This window comes from Lygodium microphyllum, chromosome 5 (genome assembly GCF_053477565.2).
Source record: "Lygodium microphyllum isolate KBCC chromosome 5, Lygodium_microphyllum_v1.1.10, whole genome shotgun sequence".
NCBI lineage: Eukaryota > Viridiplantae > Streptophyta > Polypodiopsida > Schizaeales > Lygodiaceae > Lygodium > Lygodium microphyllum.
In genome coordinates, this window is record NC_141139.1 from 168698203 (window position 1) to 168713488 (window position 15286).

Consider the following 15286-nt stretch of genomic DNA (forward strand, 5'->3'; position numbering starts at 1 on the left):
CTGGCCATAAAGTATGACTGCCCGCATGGTGGAAGGTGCCTCGTACATCTGCTGCAACTTTTGCCATACTTCAGGAGATGTCCTACAGGAGGTAACCGCCAGTAAGACCGCTTTAGAAATACACCGAAGCAACGCCGAGTAAGCAACTTTTGCCATACTTCAGGAGATGTCCTACAGGAGGTAACCGCCAGTAAGACCGCTTTAGAAATACACCGAAGCAATGCCGAGTAAGCATGGGCATCGTCCGAGTCCCATGTGAGCACCGCTTCCTCATGGTTGTCCTCATTAAAGTCTTCAGGAAGAGGAAAAGGACGGAGAGGTCGAGCAATAGCTCCACAGACGATGTACCATAACCGCTGCTGCACAAACCAAGCTTTCATGACAGCACTCCATGTGAGATAATCAGGTCCATATAACTTATCATCAGTGGAAGTGCACGGAGGAGCCATATGGAGAGGATAAGAAGAGAAGTAGAGAAGAGATGGAATTGAGAGAGGAAACACAGCCAAAGCACAAGCACAGATTGCAGAAAATGAGAGTTCACATGCAATAGAACCCAAAATCTGACCAATAGAAGACAAAATCTACTGCAGAAAGGCAAAAACTCAGTCAAAAACTGCCAAAAACAGCAAAAACGGCCTGAAGTAACAGTCACCCAGCCACGAGAGATGCTGAATCAGCAAAACGCAGGCGGTAAACTGGAGAAAAACAGGTAGAAAACTGTCGCCAGCAGCTGCAGATGAAAAACACAGGCAGTAGAGGGTGCGTAAGCAGCAGACGATGGCAAAACTGCAAAAAACGCAGGCTGAAAACAGCCCCAAAACAGGTCGCTTGGCTGCGACAGCAGTCGTCTGATCAACAGGGGTACAAAACAGTCCTGAAATCAGCAAGAAAACACAGCAGAAACACACATCTTGAAAACTGATACCATGTCAGAAGTGGAGCAGCGGTGGAAGCATAAACATGTGCTGAAATAAACTGCTGAAACACAAGACAAAAAGAGAAAAGAAAAGAACATGATACAGATGAGAACTCAGATGTATGCACGGGAAATGGAATCCAAATATCTGAACATGAGACAGTCGCATACAACAGTGAGTCACTAGCTGCGGGGGCACTAGCACTGGCACTGGCTCCTCTCTCCACAGAGTCTGTAGATGGTGAAGATGATGATACTGACTGAGGAGGAACACTGAGTATAAATAGGCTGAAAAAGTGGGGAGCAATAATGCTGGTCGGACAGCATTAATGCTGGCCGACTGGTGCATAAAAATGCCCCAATGGCATAAAATGCCACACCAGAAAAAAACCTAAAATACCGAATAAAAATACCCAGCCCAGATCAAACTCAGACTCACACATGAGTTGACAAATACTCTGCTAACAGTCCTGTCTTGTAATGCAACAATTGGGAACGTGTTGTAGATAGGAAATGCTATAGATACCGCTTCAGCCCAAAGGATGTAATGTGCCTATCTAACACTCCCTTGACAACATGATTTTGGTAGCCCATCAAGAGACAAACTTAGGCGATGCCATTTAGAACTCCATTGGAATATCATGGACTTTGCTGCCTATGATCGCTTGAATTTACCTTGTAGAGGGAAGGTCTGTTAGATATTTAGTCATCCCCTAGATTGGCATTGTCAGGCTATAGGTTGTACTCTTAGTTCTCTCAGTCATAGTCATGCATTTCCTATTAGTTTGGGCTTTTTTAGTAGTCACTAGGAGTGTGCACCTTTTACCGGGCAGGTTGGACAGTTTTAGGAGGTAGTAGTGCTAGGTGGCAGTTCGGGAAGAGTTCGTTATTGCAATCTGACTGATTCAGCGAGTCGGCCAGATTTGACATGCCACTGTAATCATTTTTTGACTATTTTTAATGCCATTTACAGTTAGCAGTTAGCATGCCTAGTCCACTTGTGTTTTTTTAAGGTGATGATAGAGATCGGCTCTAGGACATACTTTGACAGTTTGTTTGTATATTTGCCTTCTTGATTTCAGCATTCATTGACTGCAAATTTTTGCGTTCTACTCTCTTTTCTCTCTTCCTCTTCTCTTGTTCACTATCTTTTAGTCTTATCCATACGCTTCCGCATTCACTACACTTTGATATGGGAGCAGTGTAGAAGTTCTGATTGATCATGGGTAGACCTGAATGAGAGGATTCTTTGCGACAAAAGTTTGTCTTTAGCATTTAGAGGCTGAGGTGAATAGGTGAAGTGCAGAGGAGCGAATTTATTGTTTTTTGTAGATTTTAGCTGTTGGTGAAGGAGAAAAGGCTGCTTTTTCAGCTTTTTGGAGCATATTTTGAGTTTTCATTGTCTTCGGCAGTTGAAGCTCGTTGAGGACGAGTGGAGAAAGCCTTAATAGGCACCAGTATTGCGTGCAAAGTCAGAGGGGGACTGCCCTTGTTTTTGTGCAGGTTATGTCGTTGACAATGTCTATTGAGATTGATGTGGAGTTTCAGGCTATTATAGACTGTAAGGTCTCTGTGTTATTGGCTCTTCCTTTAGATCGGAAGCTTGATGGTGGGGAGAATTATTGCATTTGGTGAGTAATGATGCTTGCTATCCTAGAGTCCTATGATTTGACAGACCTTGTGACTGAGGATATAGACCGTTCTACATCCCATGATGGCTCCAAGCTTTCTGCTAATGAGAAAGCCGAGTTGATGAACGTACATGCACATTGGGATAAATTGAATGCTTGAATCCGTTCTCTCCTCTCTTTCTCTCTTGCACTCCAACTATGATTGCTCACATTAAGTACTTGACCGTGGCTCGGGAGATATGGTTGGAGTTAGATCAAATGTACAGTTGGATGATCATGATGAAGTTGTGAGAGTGCGCAATGGAAGAAGAAACACGAACACAGAGGAGAGAGAGAGAAAGCAGAGAATGAAGGAAGAAAATCTGCACTGACTGAAATGAATGCTGAATACACTGAAATGGACTGATCAGTCCCTGCACGCAGCCCGAAGCGTTAGTGAGGGCACTAGATCAGGCTGGAAACAAAGGCAGAACCAATGCCGGAGTGGGAGAGGAGAGAGACTGTGCTGAATCTGCAAAAAAAACAATCTGTATGGCTGATGGAGGGGGACTGCTATATATAGCCCCCCAGCCACAAAATTGGCCGACTGGCCCAAATCTGGCCGACTTGGCCAAAACTGGCCGATTGCACCAAAAACAGCCACTAAAGGCTGACTGAGCTCCTCTGTCTCTTGCCAGACTCTGATAGGAGCTCACAACCAGGAGATGACAGACTGAGAGCACCGAGCTCAGAAAGGGACTCCCCCTCATCAAGGGAAGGTAGATCCCCCTCATCAAGGGAAGGTAGATCCCCCTCATTTGAAGAAGGCTCCCCATCGGATGGCTGTGGATCCCTAGAAGACTCCGAAGGGGAGGCTGAAGGGGTGGAAGTACTCGAAGGAGTCACATCCGCCAAAGGGGGAGGGGAAGCTGAAGTAGGAGGAGGAATAGGAGGGGGAGGAGCCGAAGAAGGAGGGGTGCTAAGAGGTATCTTGGAAGGAAGGGAAGGGAGAGAAGGTGGGGGAGTGTCTGTCGATGCCAAAGAAGCACCTGTAAGAGAACCATCAATCTGATCCTCGAAGGCCGAAGCCTCATCGAAGATCACATCCCTACTCACCTCAATCTTCCGTGTAGTCGGGTCGTAGAGCCGATATCCCTTTGTGGTCGTGCTATAGCCCACAAAGATAAGTTGTCTCGACTTAGAGTCGAGCTTCATCTTCCTCTTCTTCTTGTCCACATGGACAAAAGCAGCACATCCAAAGATGCGAAAGTGGGATATGGAAGGCTTCCGCCCAAAGAAAGCCTCAAAAGGAGTCAGGTCCTGCAACGCCGAAGTCGGAGAGCGGTTGTGAATATGCACCGCTATAGCCACCGCCTCACCCCAAAGGGAATGAGGAAGACTCCTATGCTCCAGCATGGATCGGGCCATCTCCACCATGGTCCGATTCGCACGCTCCATAACACCATTCTTTGATGGTGTATTCGGATGGGAATACTCCACCCGAATGCCGTGATCCCTGCAAAACTGAGAGAAAAGGTGAGAAGTGAACTCGCCACCTTGATCAGCTCGTACACCACGAACTTTGGAAGTTATTTATGTCTCCACAAACACCTTCCACTCGCAGAAACGGGAGTATGCCTTGCTCTTGTACTCCAAGAAATAAGGCCACATATAACGACTTAAGTCGTCCACAATCAGCATCAAATACTTGGCCTTCCCAAGGGAGGCCGTGCCCATGGGTCCGCAAAGGTCGCTGTGAACTAACTTAAGCGGAGAAGAAGCCCTCCTGGAAGCAACCTGCGGGTGAGGCTGCCTATGCTGCTTGCCCCTCAAGCAGCTAGGGCATAAAGCGTGTAGAGGAGGAAAATTAGGAAGTCCCTCCACCATCTTCCTCCGAGAAGCCCTCCGAATAGAATCAAGGTTCAGATGCCCATAACGAGCATGCCAAAGCAGCCCAAGCTCGTGGGAAGCCCTCGCAGCCAAGGCTGTGAGCTTGTAGAGCCCACCCTCCTGTGTACCTGTCCGAAGAGCATCACCTGTAGAAGCATCCTCCATTGTGATGGCATCCTATGTAAAGATGACTCGGGTACCTAGCTGAGTAAGACCATGCACAGACAATAGGTTAAAACCCAAATCAGGTACATAAATAACTTTGACGGAAGAAGACCGCTTGTCAGAAAACATAGGTAAAATCCCCATGCCGCGAACAGGAACTGTAGAGTTGTCACCAATGGTGACAGTGCCCCCTCTCGAATGAAGATCCTGAAGCCAATCTTGTCTAAAGGTCATATGAGAAGATGCTCCGTTGTCCATGAGCCAAGGCTTCTCCTGAGTGGTAGAAGCTAGGGCTGTATCCTCCTCAACAAAGACATGCACTAAAGCAGACTCTGTCGTGGCTGGGGCCGCCTTTGAGTCCTTCTCCCTGGGCTTCAGATGGGGGTACTTTTGCCAACACTTCTCCTTGGGATGAGTGCCCTTCCCACAGTGTGGGCACTTGGGCTTCTTCTCCTGCGCATCCTTCTTGTCCTCCTCCTTGTCCTTGGCCTTCTTCTTCTGTTGCTTCTTCTTCTTGCTGCCACCGGTACCTGCAGTAAAAGCCTTGGTGGAGCCACGGGCTCCCACCTCTCTGAGACGCTCGTCATGCTCCAAGACAAGTGGGGAAAGTTCCTCCCATAGAAGTTTCTCGCGGGTCCTCGAGGTGATGAGGTTGGTGTAGAAGACATCAAACCGGGGTGATGGCAGCTGAGTCAAGAGAATCATCGCCATATCCTCGGATGAAATCACCCTACCAAGAGAGGCTACCTTGCCTTGCATGTCCTCCATCTTCATGATGTGCTCCTTCATGGAAGAAGAATCATCAAGACTGAGCATCCGTAACTTCTTCTCCAAAGAAATCTTGTGGGCGAACGTCTTATGTTGGTACAAAGATGCAAGCTTCTTCCACACTTCCGCCGTGGTCTTTAACCTGTGAACATGAACAAGAACCGAGTCGTGAAGACTCATAAAGAGAAAGGAATGGGCTCTAGAGTTGAGCCTATCCCACAAGGCTACACGGTCCATAGAAGCTCCATCGGACGAATCCACGGGGGGACGGTCGATGGGTGAAGAAATAAGTTCCCATAGGTCGAATGTATCGAGGATGCTTGGAACCATCCAACTTGTCTTTCTTCGGAAAGGAAGGGAGTATGGGCACCTGTATCGAGGGAATCAAGGAAGGCATCCGGACATTTGAAGAAGTCTTCACCGATGGAACCTTCATAGTAGATGGAATCCGCTGAGATGCACGGACAGAAGGACGGGTGCGAGGAGACTCCTCCAGTTGTCGATCACGAAGCTCTTGATAATCCCGTCTCCGCTTAGAGGAATGATGAGAAAGAAGCTCATCCTTTGAGTCGTCAAAGCCTGAAAACTGGTAAGACATCTTCCAAATTTGCAAACACCAAACACACCAAAGAAAACTTTGCCGATGCCGAAGGATGACCATCGGAAGGGTCACCAACCATCAAAATGCAGGCTATGGAGGCCTACAAACACTTGGAGCTGCAAAACGCAATGATGTCCGATGAAGATCACCTAGACAGAAGCCGCCGAGCACCAAAACGCAGCCTGGAAGGCTGTCGCCTGCAAGAAAAGGGCCCACAAAAGGTGGAATGACCTCCAAAACAGCAAAACACAGCCTGGAGGAGTGTCGCCCAGCTGTAGGGATGGCCGCCTTGCAGAAAACGCACCCAGGGGAGGAGTGTTGATGATGTGGCACGCTCAGAAACTGCCGCCTGCAGCAAACGCAAGGGTTGGAGCCGCCAGTATGAGCCGCCTTGGCTGTTGGAGAGAAACCGGCAGCAGCAAAAGAAGGGGATGGTGTCTCTTTGTTGGGGAAGATCCTCCATGCTCTCAGTTGGGCGATGATACCATGTGAGAGTGCGCAACGGAAGAAGAAACACGAACACAGAGGAGAGAGAGAGAAAGCAGAGAATGAAGGAAGAAAATCTGCACTGACTGAAATGAATGCTGAATACACTGAAGTGGACTGATCAGTCCCTGCACGCAGCCCGAAGCGTCAGTGAGGGCACCAGATTAGGCTGGAAACAAAGGCAGAACCAATGCCGGAGTGGGAGAGGAGAGAGACTGTGCTGAATTTGTGAAAAAAACAATCTGTATGGCTGATGGAGGGGGCTGCTATATATAGCCCCACAGCCACAAAACTGGCCGATTGGCCCAAATCTGGCCGACTTGGCTAAAACTGGCCGACTGCACCAAAAACAACCACTAAAGGCTGACTTAGCTCCTCTGTCTCTTGCCAGACTTTGACAGGAGCTCACAACCAGGAGATGACAGACTGACACTGAAATAGAGTAGGCTAACAGAAGTGGGTGTCTTTGGAGGTTCAAATGAGGACATTAAGTCCCAATAGGTCTTCTTCTATGCGGGAGCATATCAATAAGCTTTGGTAATTGTAGATGTAGGTCTAGAACGCAGGGAAGGTGATTACCTGGGAGGACATGGCGATAACTCTTCTTTCATAGTTACCACCCTGATTTAGTGCATTCTATTTTGCCTTGATTGCTTTAAGGCGTACCATGACCCCTAAGCTGGAGAAGTTGGTTCTGATAGTCTTGGACCAAGAGGAAAAACTCAAAGGTGAGAACGTTGCCAAGTTGGAGGCTTTGATTGGTCAGTCTTTCCAACAAAAAGGGAAGAATAAGTGTTGGAAGCGATAGGGACGTAGCTCGAGCAGGAGTGAACGAGTGTGATAGCTTGAGAGTGTGAGCATAGTGAAAGTACAAGACGATAAGAGTGTACCAACCATATGTTGGTACACAAAGAATAAATGTATTTATACTTCGGGCACGTAAAGGGTGCGTTCATATGTACAATGTGCGTGTACTATATACATGAAGGTTACCGGGCCTTTATATCCCAACAACCTCCCACTTAAAGGTCCGATATGAACCTCTAGCTAACCAACTCCCACTAGTCGAATGCACATATTGGTCAATGGGATTTGTCTATCTTCTGGAACCTGTCTAATGAAGTGATATTGCACATCTATATGCTTTATGCGTGAATGATACATGGCATTCTTAGCCAGATACACAGCACTATGGCTATCACATCCCAAAACTGCAGTACCCATAGACATGCCGAGATCATCTGCAAGTTTGCTCAACCATATAGCTTCCTTAGAAGCTTCAATAGCTTATATGCATTCAGCTTCTGTGGTACTTAGTGCAACAATATTCTGTAACTTGGAACACCAAGAAACAGTCCCACCAACAACTGTAAAGACATACCCGCTAGTGGACCTACGAGTGTCTGAGTCACCTGCCATGTTTGCATCACAATAACCCTACAAACTAAGTGCACCTTGCCCATAGCAAATAATTTTTCTTTGTGTACCCTTAAGGTATCAAAAAATACACTTGACAGCCTCCCAATGTGCTTTGCCACAATTTGACATAAACATGCTACCAACTCCCACTGCATGAGCAATGTCTGGACGAGTAGCAACCATAGCATACATAAGAGAGCCACAAGCTGATGCATAAGGAACTCCTTTCATAGCATTTGCTTCCACGTCATCTTTCGGGCTGTTGGCTTTGCTAAGCTTGAGATAAGGAGGTAAGGGTACCCCAAAAGACTTAGCTTCAGCCATGTTAAATCTATCCAGTACCTTTCCAATGTATTTTTCTTGAGATAAAAACAACAATTTTCGCATTCTATCTCTACGAATCCTCATGCCCAAAATATGCTCTGCATTTCCCAAATCTTTCATGGAGAAAGCTGATTTCAGCTGATTTTTGAGAGCATCCAAGCTAGTCTTTCTTTTCCTAGCTAATAACATATCATCCACATACAAAACAAGTATGATGGGGCTGCCATCTGTATCCCTTTTCATGTACAAGCAATGATCTGCATGGCTGCGTGTAATCTCATGAGATAGCATAAAAGTGTCAAACTTTTTGTACCACTGCCGTGGTGCTTGTTTCAGCCCATACAGGCTCCGTTTTAGCTTACACACCATTTGCTCTTTTCCAAGAACTACAAAGCCCTCGGGCTGTTTCATGTAGATTTCCTCATCAATGTCACCATGCAAGAAAGTTGTTTTTACATCCATTTGATACAGCTCTAAATCCAAAACAGCAGTAAGAGCAAAAAGCACACGTAAAGTGGTCATCTTCACAACAGATGAGAAGACCTCTTGGAAGTCAATCCCTTCCTTTTGTGCATAACCTTTGGCAACTAGCCTTGCCTTGTACTTGGGTTTCCCATCAAGTGTCTTGACTTTATACACCCATTTGTTTGGAAGTGTCTTCCTTCCCTTTGGCAATGACACAAGATCCCAAGTATCATTTGCATATAGAGATTTAATCTCTTCCTGCATAGCTAGCTCCCACTTACTGTTTGTCACATTAAGGTAAATCTAGGGGAATATGCACGAGAGTGACCGTCCGGGCTCTTGGGCGCCCGAACGGGTTTAAGGGGAGCCTAGAGAGTAAGAGAGTCCAGGAATAGTAGGACTCCAGAAAGTTGACGGCTGGCAAAGGAATCCGAGTAGGAGGGCTAGCACAGATCTAGGCGTGGTTGGGAGGAGAAGAGACACTCGTGCTTTTCATCGTTTTGGTGGATCTGACTCTCCGTCATCTATCATTGGTATCAGAGCCTATGGTTCAGTGTCTCAGATCGTTAATCGTTCGTTAAATTGTCAGAAATCCGTCAGGTTGTCAGTCGCCAGTCAGGCCGTCAGTCTTTTGTAAAGTCGCGTGAGTACCAGGCGACGGGCCGTGAAGAAAAAACGAAAGGGAGAAGCACCACGTCACATCGCACCATAGAAGTGTGTGACTTACTGGATACATCAACTGTTTTTCCCATAACAGTGAGCAAGCTAGATACATGCAATCTTTCTCTTCTTCTATGATTTTTCACTAATGCAGTAACAATTTCCTTAACATGCCTCCACTCTGTTTTAAGACCTATCTGTGTAGTTTGATCCTTAATAAGGAAGCACAATGTCTTGATTAAGGTGGTAGCTCATAGGTGCAGTGGGAGCTGAGAGAGATGTAGGTATTCCCTTTGAAACAAACTTCCCCAGGGTCAAATATTCTATTCTTCAAGGCCCATATTCGTCATCTCAAACTTCTCATGAAGTGTTGCCTTTGTCTGCTCAATCATTTAGGCATGGTCACTTGTCACAATCAAGTCGTCCACATAAATGATAAACAACACACGACCTCCACCTAAGGTGTGGACATAAAGTTGTGGTTCGGCCTTGGAATGCGTCCAATCTCTCTTGGAGAAACGAGTCAATCTTCTCATTCCAAGCACGGGATCCTGCTTAAGGCCATAGAGAGTTTCCTCAACCTGTACACCTTACCATAAGAAGAACTGAAGCTAGGAGGTTGCTCAACATAGATCTCCTCCTATAACTCTCCATTCAAGAAGGGAGACTTCACATCTAGCTCTGGTAGATTGGCCATCTCCTATGGCTAGCCAAGGGAAGAGTTGCACGAATAGTAGCCATCCGAGCTGTAGGGGCAAAAGTATCATGGAAATCAATGCTTGGGAAACCTTTAGCAACAAGTCAGGCCTTGTGCTTGTCCAATGTGCCATCTCTGTGGTACTTGGTCTTGAAGACCCATTTGACTCCAATTATCTTTTTATGAGAAGGCTTAGGCACAAGGTACCAAGTGCCGTTCCTCTCAATCGGCTCTAGCTCTTGCTCCATCGCTTGCCGCCAATGATCATGTTGTAAAGTCTTCTTCACGGAGGTGGGCTCTTGATCTTGCATGGCATGAGTCATCAAACAATAATTAGTGTACACAAGGTTGGTGGAATGTTCTTGGTTCCTCTGAGAACACTGTGGGCCATCCTGCAGTTGCCACTCCTCAGGGACCCCCTCAATCCTTGCATCATGAAGAGTGTCAGGTGCCCAAGGAGGAGCAGGCCAGATTTTGCTCTCCATCTGGGAAACTCTCTGGAATGTCCATCGACTGTTGAAACTCAAGTGGAGAGTTCAGTGGCGGAGAGCTCAGCTCCTCATCTGAAGAAAAATCCGCAAGAGGCATGGGCTCCAAGGGGACAATCGCTGGTGCCTAACTATCTCTTGGATCTCTAAGAACGGGGTGCTCCTCCCCCTCCACTGAGGTTGGAACTTCCACAAACCAAACATCACAGCTCGTGTAGACATCTTGCTTAACGAGATGATACAAATGGTAACCTTGAGATTGCGAGCTATAGACCACTAACACTTGTCTTTTGGAAGTTGCTTCAAATTTGTCACACTGTTTTTTGGGGATGTGAACATAGGCGTCACACCCAAAAAACCTTGAAATAAGAAACATCTGGCTTACATCCAAAATACGCCTCATGGGTGATCTGATACAATACAATGATACAATGATGATGACTCATCATATTCCATACAACAAAGACTACCAGAATAGGATCATGATACCCAAGTAGTGGGCGATCAAGCCACCACCAAGGTGCCTCGGAGAGAACTTCTTGCCAATGTCGATCGTACTAGAAGTGGGAAAATAGAGAAGAATCATAATAGATCTTTGTATCTCTCAACAAAGTCTTGCAGTAGCATACAAGACCATTCTGTCAAAAATGCCTCTGAACATACGTGACTATGGATTCCACGCCTTCGGCCAGATTGCAAAGTGTTTGCTCATGTGAGCTTAGACTCCGAGCCAATTCCACTCCCTTGCAAGTAAGAGCCTATCATGAACCTGGATATCAATCCGAGCTCTAGGATTTAAACCTGCTAGACTTCAGTCCATGCATCAGGGAAGTACCTCTTTGGAACGTGTGCGTGTGTATACGTGTATAGATGAGGCTCACGTGCCCCACCTCATTACCCTTTCATACTTTCTCTCTGGCATTGGAGAATTGTGAGGGATGACCACATCATGTACATTAGAAAGTAGGAGGGGCTGCCAAGCCCTGCCCTTAGTCTAAAGCATATGATCCCTTCCATGCCTTGGCCTTGGCATGGGTTGGAGGATCTGAGTGGGAGTTTGAGGAAGAGGATGACTTAGTGGAAGAGTTTGGATCCTGCTTTTTCTTCTTCTGCTTCTTCTTCCTCAAAGCCACTAACTCTTTGCAATCCTTGCACAAATGTTCCTTTTTACCACAGTGATAACATTAGGACATCAACTTCTTCTTGTCACCCCTCTTTGAAGCTATAAAGGCCTCACTGGAACCACTAGATTGTGATCAAAGCCTCCCTTGTAACTGCAAAGACGTCTCATGCTCAAGCAACATTTAGTACATCAGTAGAAAATTGATGGGTGTCGATGATGTTGGAGCTCTCAAAGCATTAACCACTCCATTAAACTCTACTAGGAGCTTGTAGAGCACAGTCCCCACAAGATGAGCCTCTGGAAGGGTTGACTACGTGTTGAAGCTAATCCTCTACGTGTATGACAGGAAGTAAGAAAGATTGAATAATGTCCTTTGGCTCGAATTGCATCTGTTGGAGCTGTCCATAAAGAGTGATGACATGCATAGCCGAAGGAGCCTCATATAACATCTGAAGCTTTGCCCAAATGCTAGAGAAGTCTTGCAGGAGGTGATCGCTGAAAGGACTTCTTTAGAGAAGTAGCGAAGAAGAGTAGAATATGCACATGCATCATCAATATCCCATGTAAGCATAGCTTTGTCATACTTGTCGTCGTCAAAATTAGCTGGAATTAGTAGAATGCCGAGAAAAGCCCCAAATGTCCGGGACAAAATGTCACAAATTCCTGCAATTTCTGAGACAGATTTGCTTGTCCTGCATCAAATTCCCCAAATCTGGGAAAAGCCCCAAATTTTGTGGGTCAAATGTTGAGAAAGTTCACTCAGATGAGCGAAATTTCAACAATTTTGGCGAAGTCCCCAATTCAAATGCGCACAATGTCTGCAATTCCGATGCAGATGCCTCAATTTTTCACGAAAAGTGCTCAGTCTGGCGAAGCCCCAACTTTTTGGGCCAAAATTGCACAAATTTGATGTTTTGTGCTTGCATGCGCGAACCCTGGTTAAAGGAAGGAGTTTGAAAAATGATTTTTTCTTGAAAAAAAAAGATTTTGGATTTTGGGTCCGTTGACCCGTCAGAGCTGTCTCCCCTCCTCCCTGTCGCACGCTCGCCCCGCTGGTCCCATCACCGTCGCGCGCCTGCCCTGTTGTCGCTTGGCCGCCGTGCAACGCGCCGACTGCTTCCCCTGTTGCCCGTTACGCTGCAGTTAGTCTCCATAGCCTGTTCGCTCGCTGTCCTGCCACGAGCCTTATCGCACAGCTGGAGCCTGGCCCTTGCCGTCCTGCCACGAGCCTTATCGCACAGCTGAAGCCTGGCCCTGTCACACTCTCCATAGCCTGTCCGCTTTCTGCAGCTCACGATTGTGATTCTCCTGCTCGTGTTTGAGCTGTCTCTTGCCAGCTCTGGTCTTCTACCTCAGCCTGACGATCGTCTGTAGTAGCTGTAGCACCTTATGCTCTGATCCAAGTTTGTAGGAATCGATTAGGCACGAAGATCGAGGTAGACTGTCGTATGCACAATGAGAGACAAAGAGAGAGAGCGAAAGCAAGTAATGTAGAGTGTGAGCACGTTTTTTTTGGTACAATGACGAGTGTATCACTTTAGTTTTTTAGATAGATATATATATGCAAGTACAATGTGCTAAGGGTGTGTTCACACCCGTGCACATATAAAAGGCATGATGGCCCTTTATTCCCAACACTTTAGGCTCTCGAACCATGTCCCATTTTAGGGTTTAAAGTAAAATAAACCTAAAATAGGCATAAAATAAGTTGTTTAAGTGGCTAATGACATTTCTTAGCTCAGCAACCTCTCTCAAGCCCAAAACTAGGCTAGAAAAGTGGGCCAACCTAAAGTTGTGTTTACCCCGAGGCATCCCACCCCAAAGCAGCCAGGGCATCGGACAAAGGGTGCTTGCGGCGATGGTTATCTTACCAACAAGGGAGCCCAAGTGATCATCCAAGAGAGGCTAGGGCATCGGACCAAGGGTGCTCGTTAACTGCCCAGGGGCCTACCAAGTCGTGCAAAGGCAGATGAAATTAACAATGGACTTTTGTTTAAACAAAAAAGTAAAAATAAATACATAATGAATTGAGGGATGGTGGCGGATTAAGTATCAAATAGAAAACAAAACCAAGGCCTTTAGAAAATAAGCAAACCTTGTTAGTAGATTAGTCAGCTCATGGTTGAGTCTGGACTTGTGGTTTAGCAGGCTGGGCACAGAGACATTTTAGACATTTTATTTGCCATTGTTTATTATGGATTGGCATTATTTGCAGCCAGTTGGCCAACATTTAATGTTGGCCGACCTGTCATATTTTAGCCATTTATTTTTGCCTATTTATTGTCAGCCTCCCTCCTACATATTCATTCATCACTGGACAGTTCTTGGAGAGAGGGAGTAGGTGCCAGTGTCTCCACAGCCGGTGACTCACATTGTATCTGTACTGTCTCATGTCTTGGTATATGTCTTTGCATGATAATAGTGATTTGTTTGACATCCATACATATGTTCCAACAACTGGATGTCTCATTTATTTATGCAACACAAGGCTAGACATGTAGTGCAGTTTGCAGTTTCAGCCCTGAGAGAAGATATATGCATCAGCCACGCATGTCACATTGGCAAGCTGTCAAGCGTGTTTTTCGTTACTTGCAGGGTACTAGGACACTTGGATTGCTCTATGCCAAGGGGGGACCATTGTACTGACATGCTCACAGTGATTCTGATTGGGCGGGTGATTATGATTCTCATTACTCCACTAGTGGTAATTGTTTCTTTCTTGGCTCATCTTGCATCTCTTTGCTTAGCAAGAAACAATCCATTGTTGCCACATCGTCTTGTGAAGTTGAATGCAAGATAGTTTTCACTATCACAGTTGAATATGTATGACTGAGACGTTTGTTGGCTGATCTTGATGTATTTGTCAACAGAGCCTACTCTTTTGTTTACTAACAGTCGGAGTGCCATTGCAGTGGCACGAAACCTAGTGTTTCATGCATGCACGAAACACATAGAGATTCACTATCACCTTGTTAGAGAGAGGCTACATGTAGGAGATATCAGCGTTGTCTACTGTCCTACCACCAACAATGTGGCAGACATCTTCACCAAAGCTCTTCCTCGCGGCAAATGTGAAGCATTTCTCAATGCTTTAAATTTGATCTCCTTTGGTGTATGATCCTTGTATGCTAATCACTTTTCACTTCAGGGGGGTTTGTTGGGTTTGGTTCACGCATACTCTCTCAGAGAGGAGTGTTGGTGATCCGCGGTAGGACATTGGGGCACTTTTTACTCTCCTTATGAGAGGTTTTTTCCCCAAGTTATATTATCTTCTATTTTATGTGCTTATGATACATAGTTTGGTCACGTATTATGTTTTACACCTTTTGGGTGTGAACGCACATTAACAACCCTAAGGTTTAAGGGTTGTACTTTGTACTTTCATCACACTCTTGGTAATTGTATTGGGAGTCATGCTGTGTCTTCACACTCTCTCACTCTCCACTGTCAACTGTGTACTCTCAGCTGAGAGCTTTGATCCTCACCTCCTTACACCCAAGGCATCGGTGAGGGCACTGGATCAGGCTGATGACAAAGGGCAGTGCTGGAGATGGAGGAGAGGCCGATGACAAACAGCAGCACTGGAGACGGAGACAGCAGGCTGAGAATGAGAGAGTAGAGGCTGAGAATGAGAGAGTTTTTAGATGAAAACTCTAATTGATTTACCTTTT

At 46.1% G+C, this 15286-nt stretch overlaps 1 protein-coding gene across 2 annotated transcripts in view; it reads left to right on the forward strand.

Moving 5' to 3' along the window:
• Positions 1 to 15286, forward strand: part of LOC148036671 (RNA helicase family protein) — a 248838-nt gene that overhangs the window by 26071 nt on the left and 207481 nt on the right. The gene's annotated exons all lie outside the window — the stretch shown is intronic.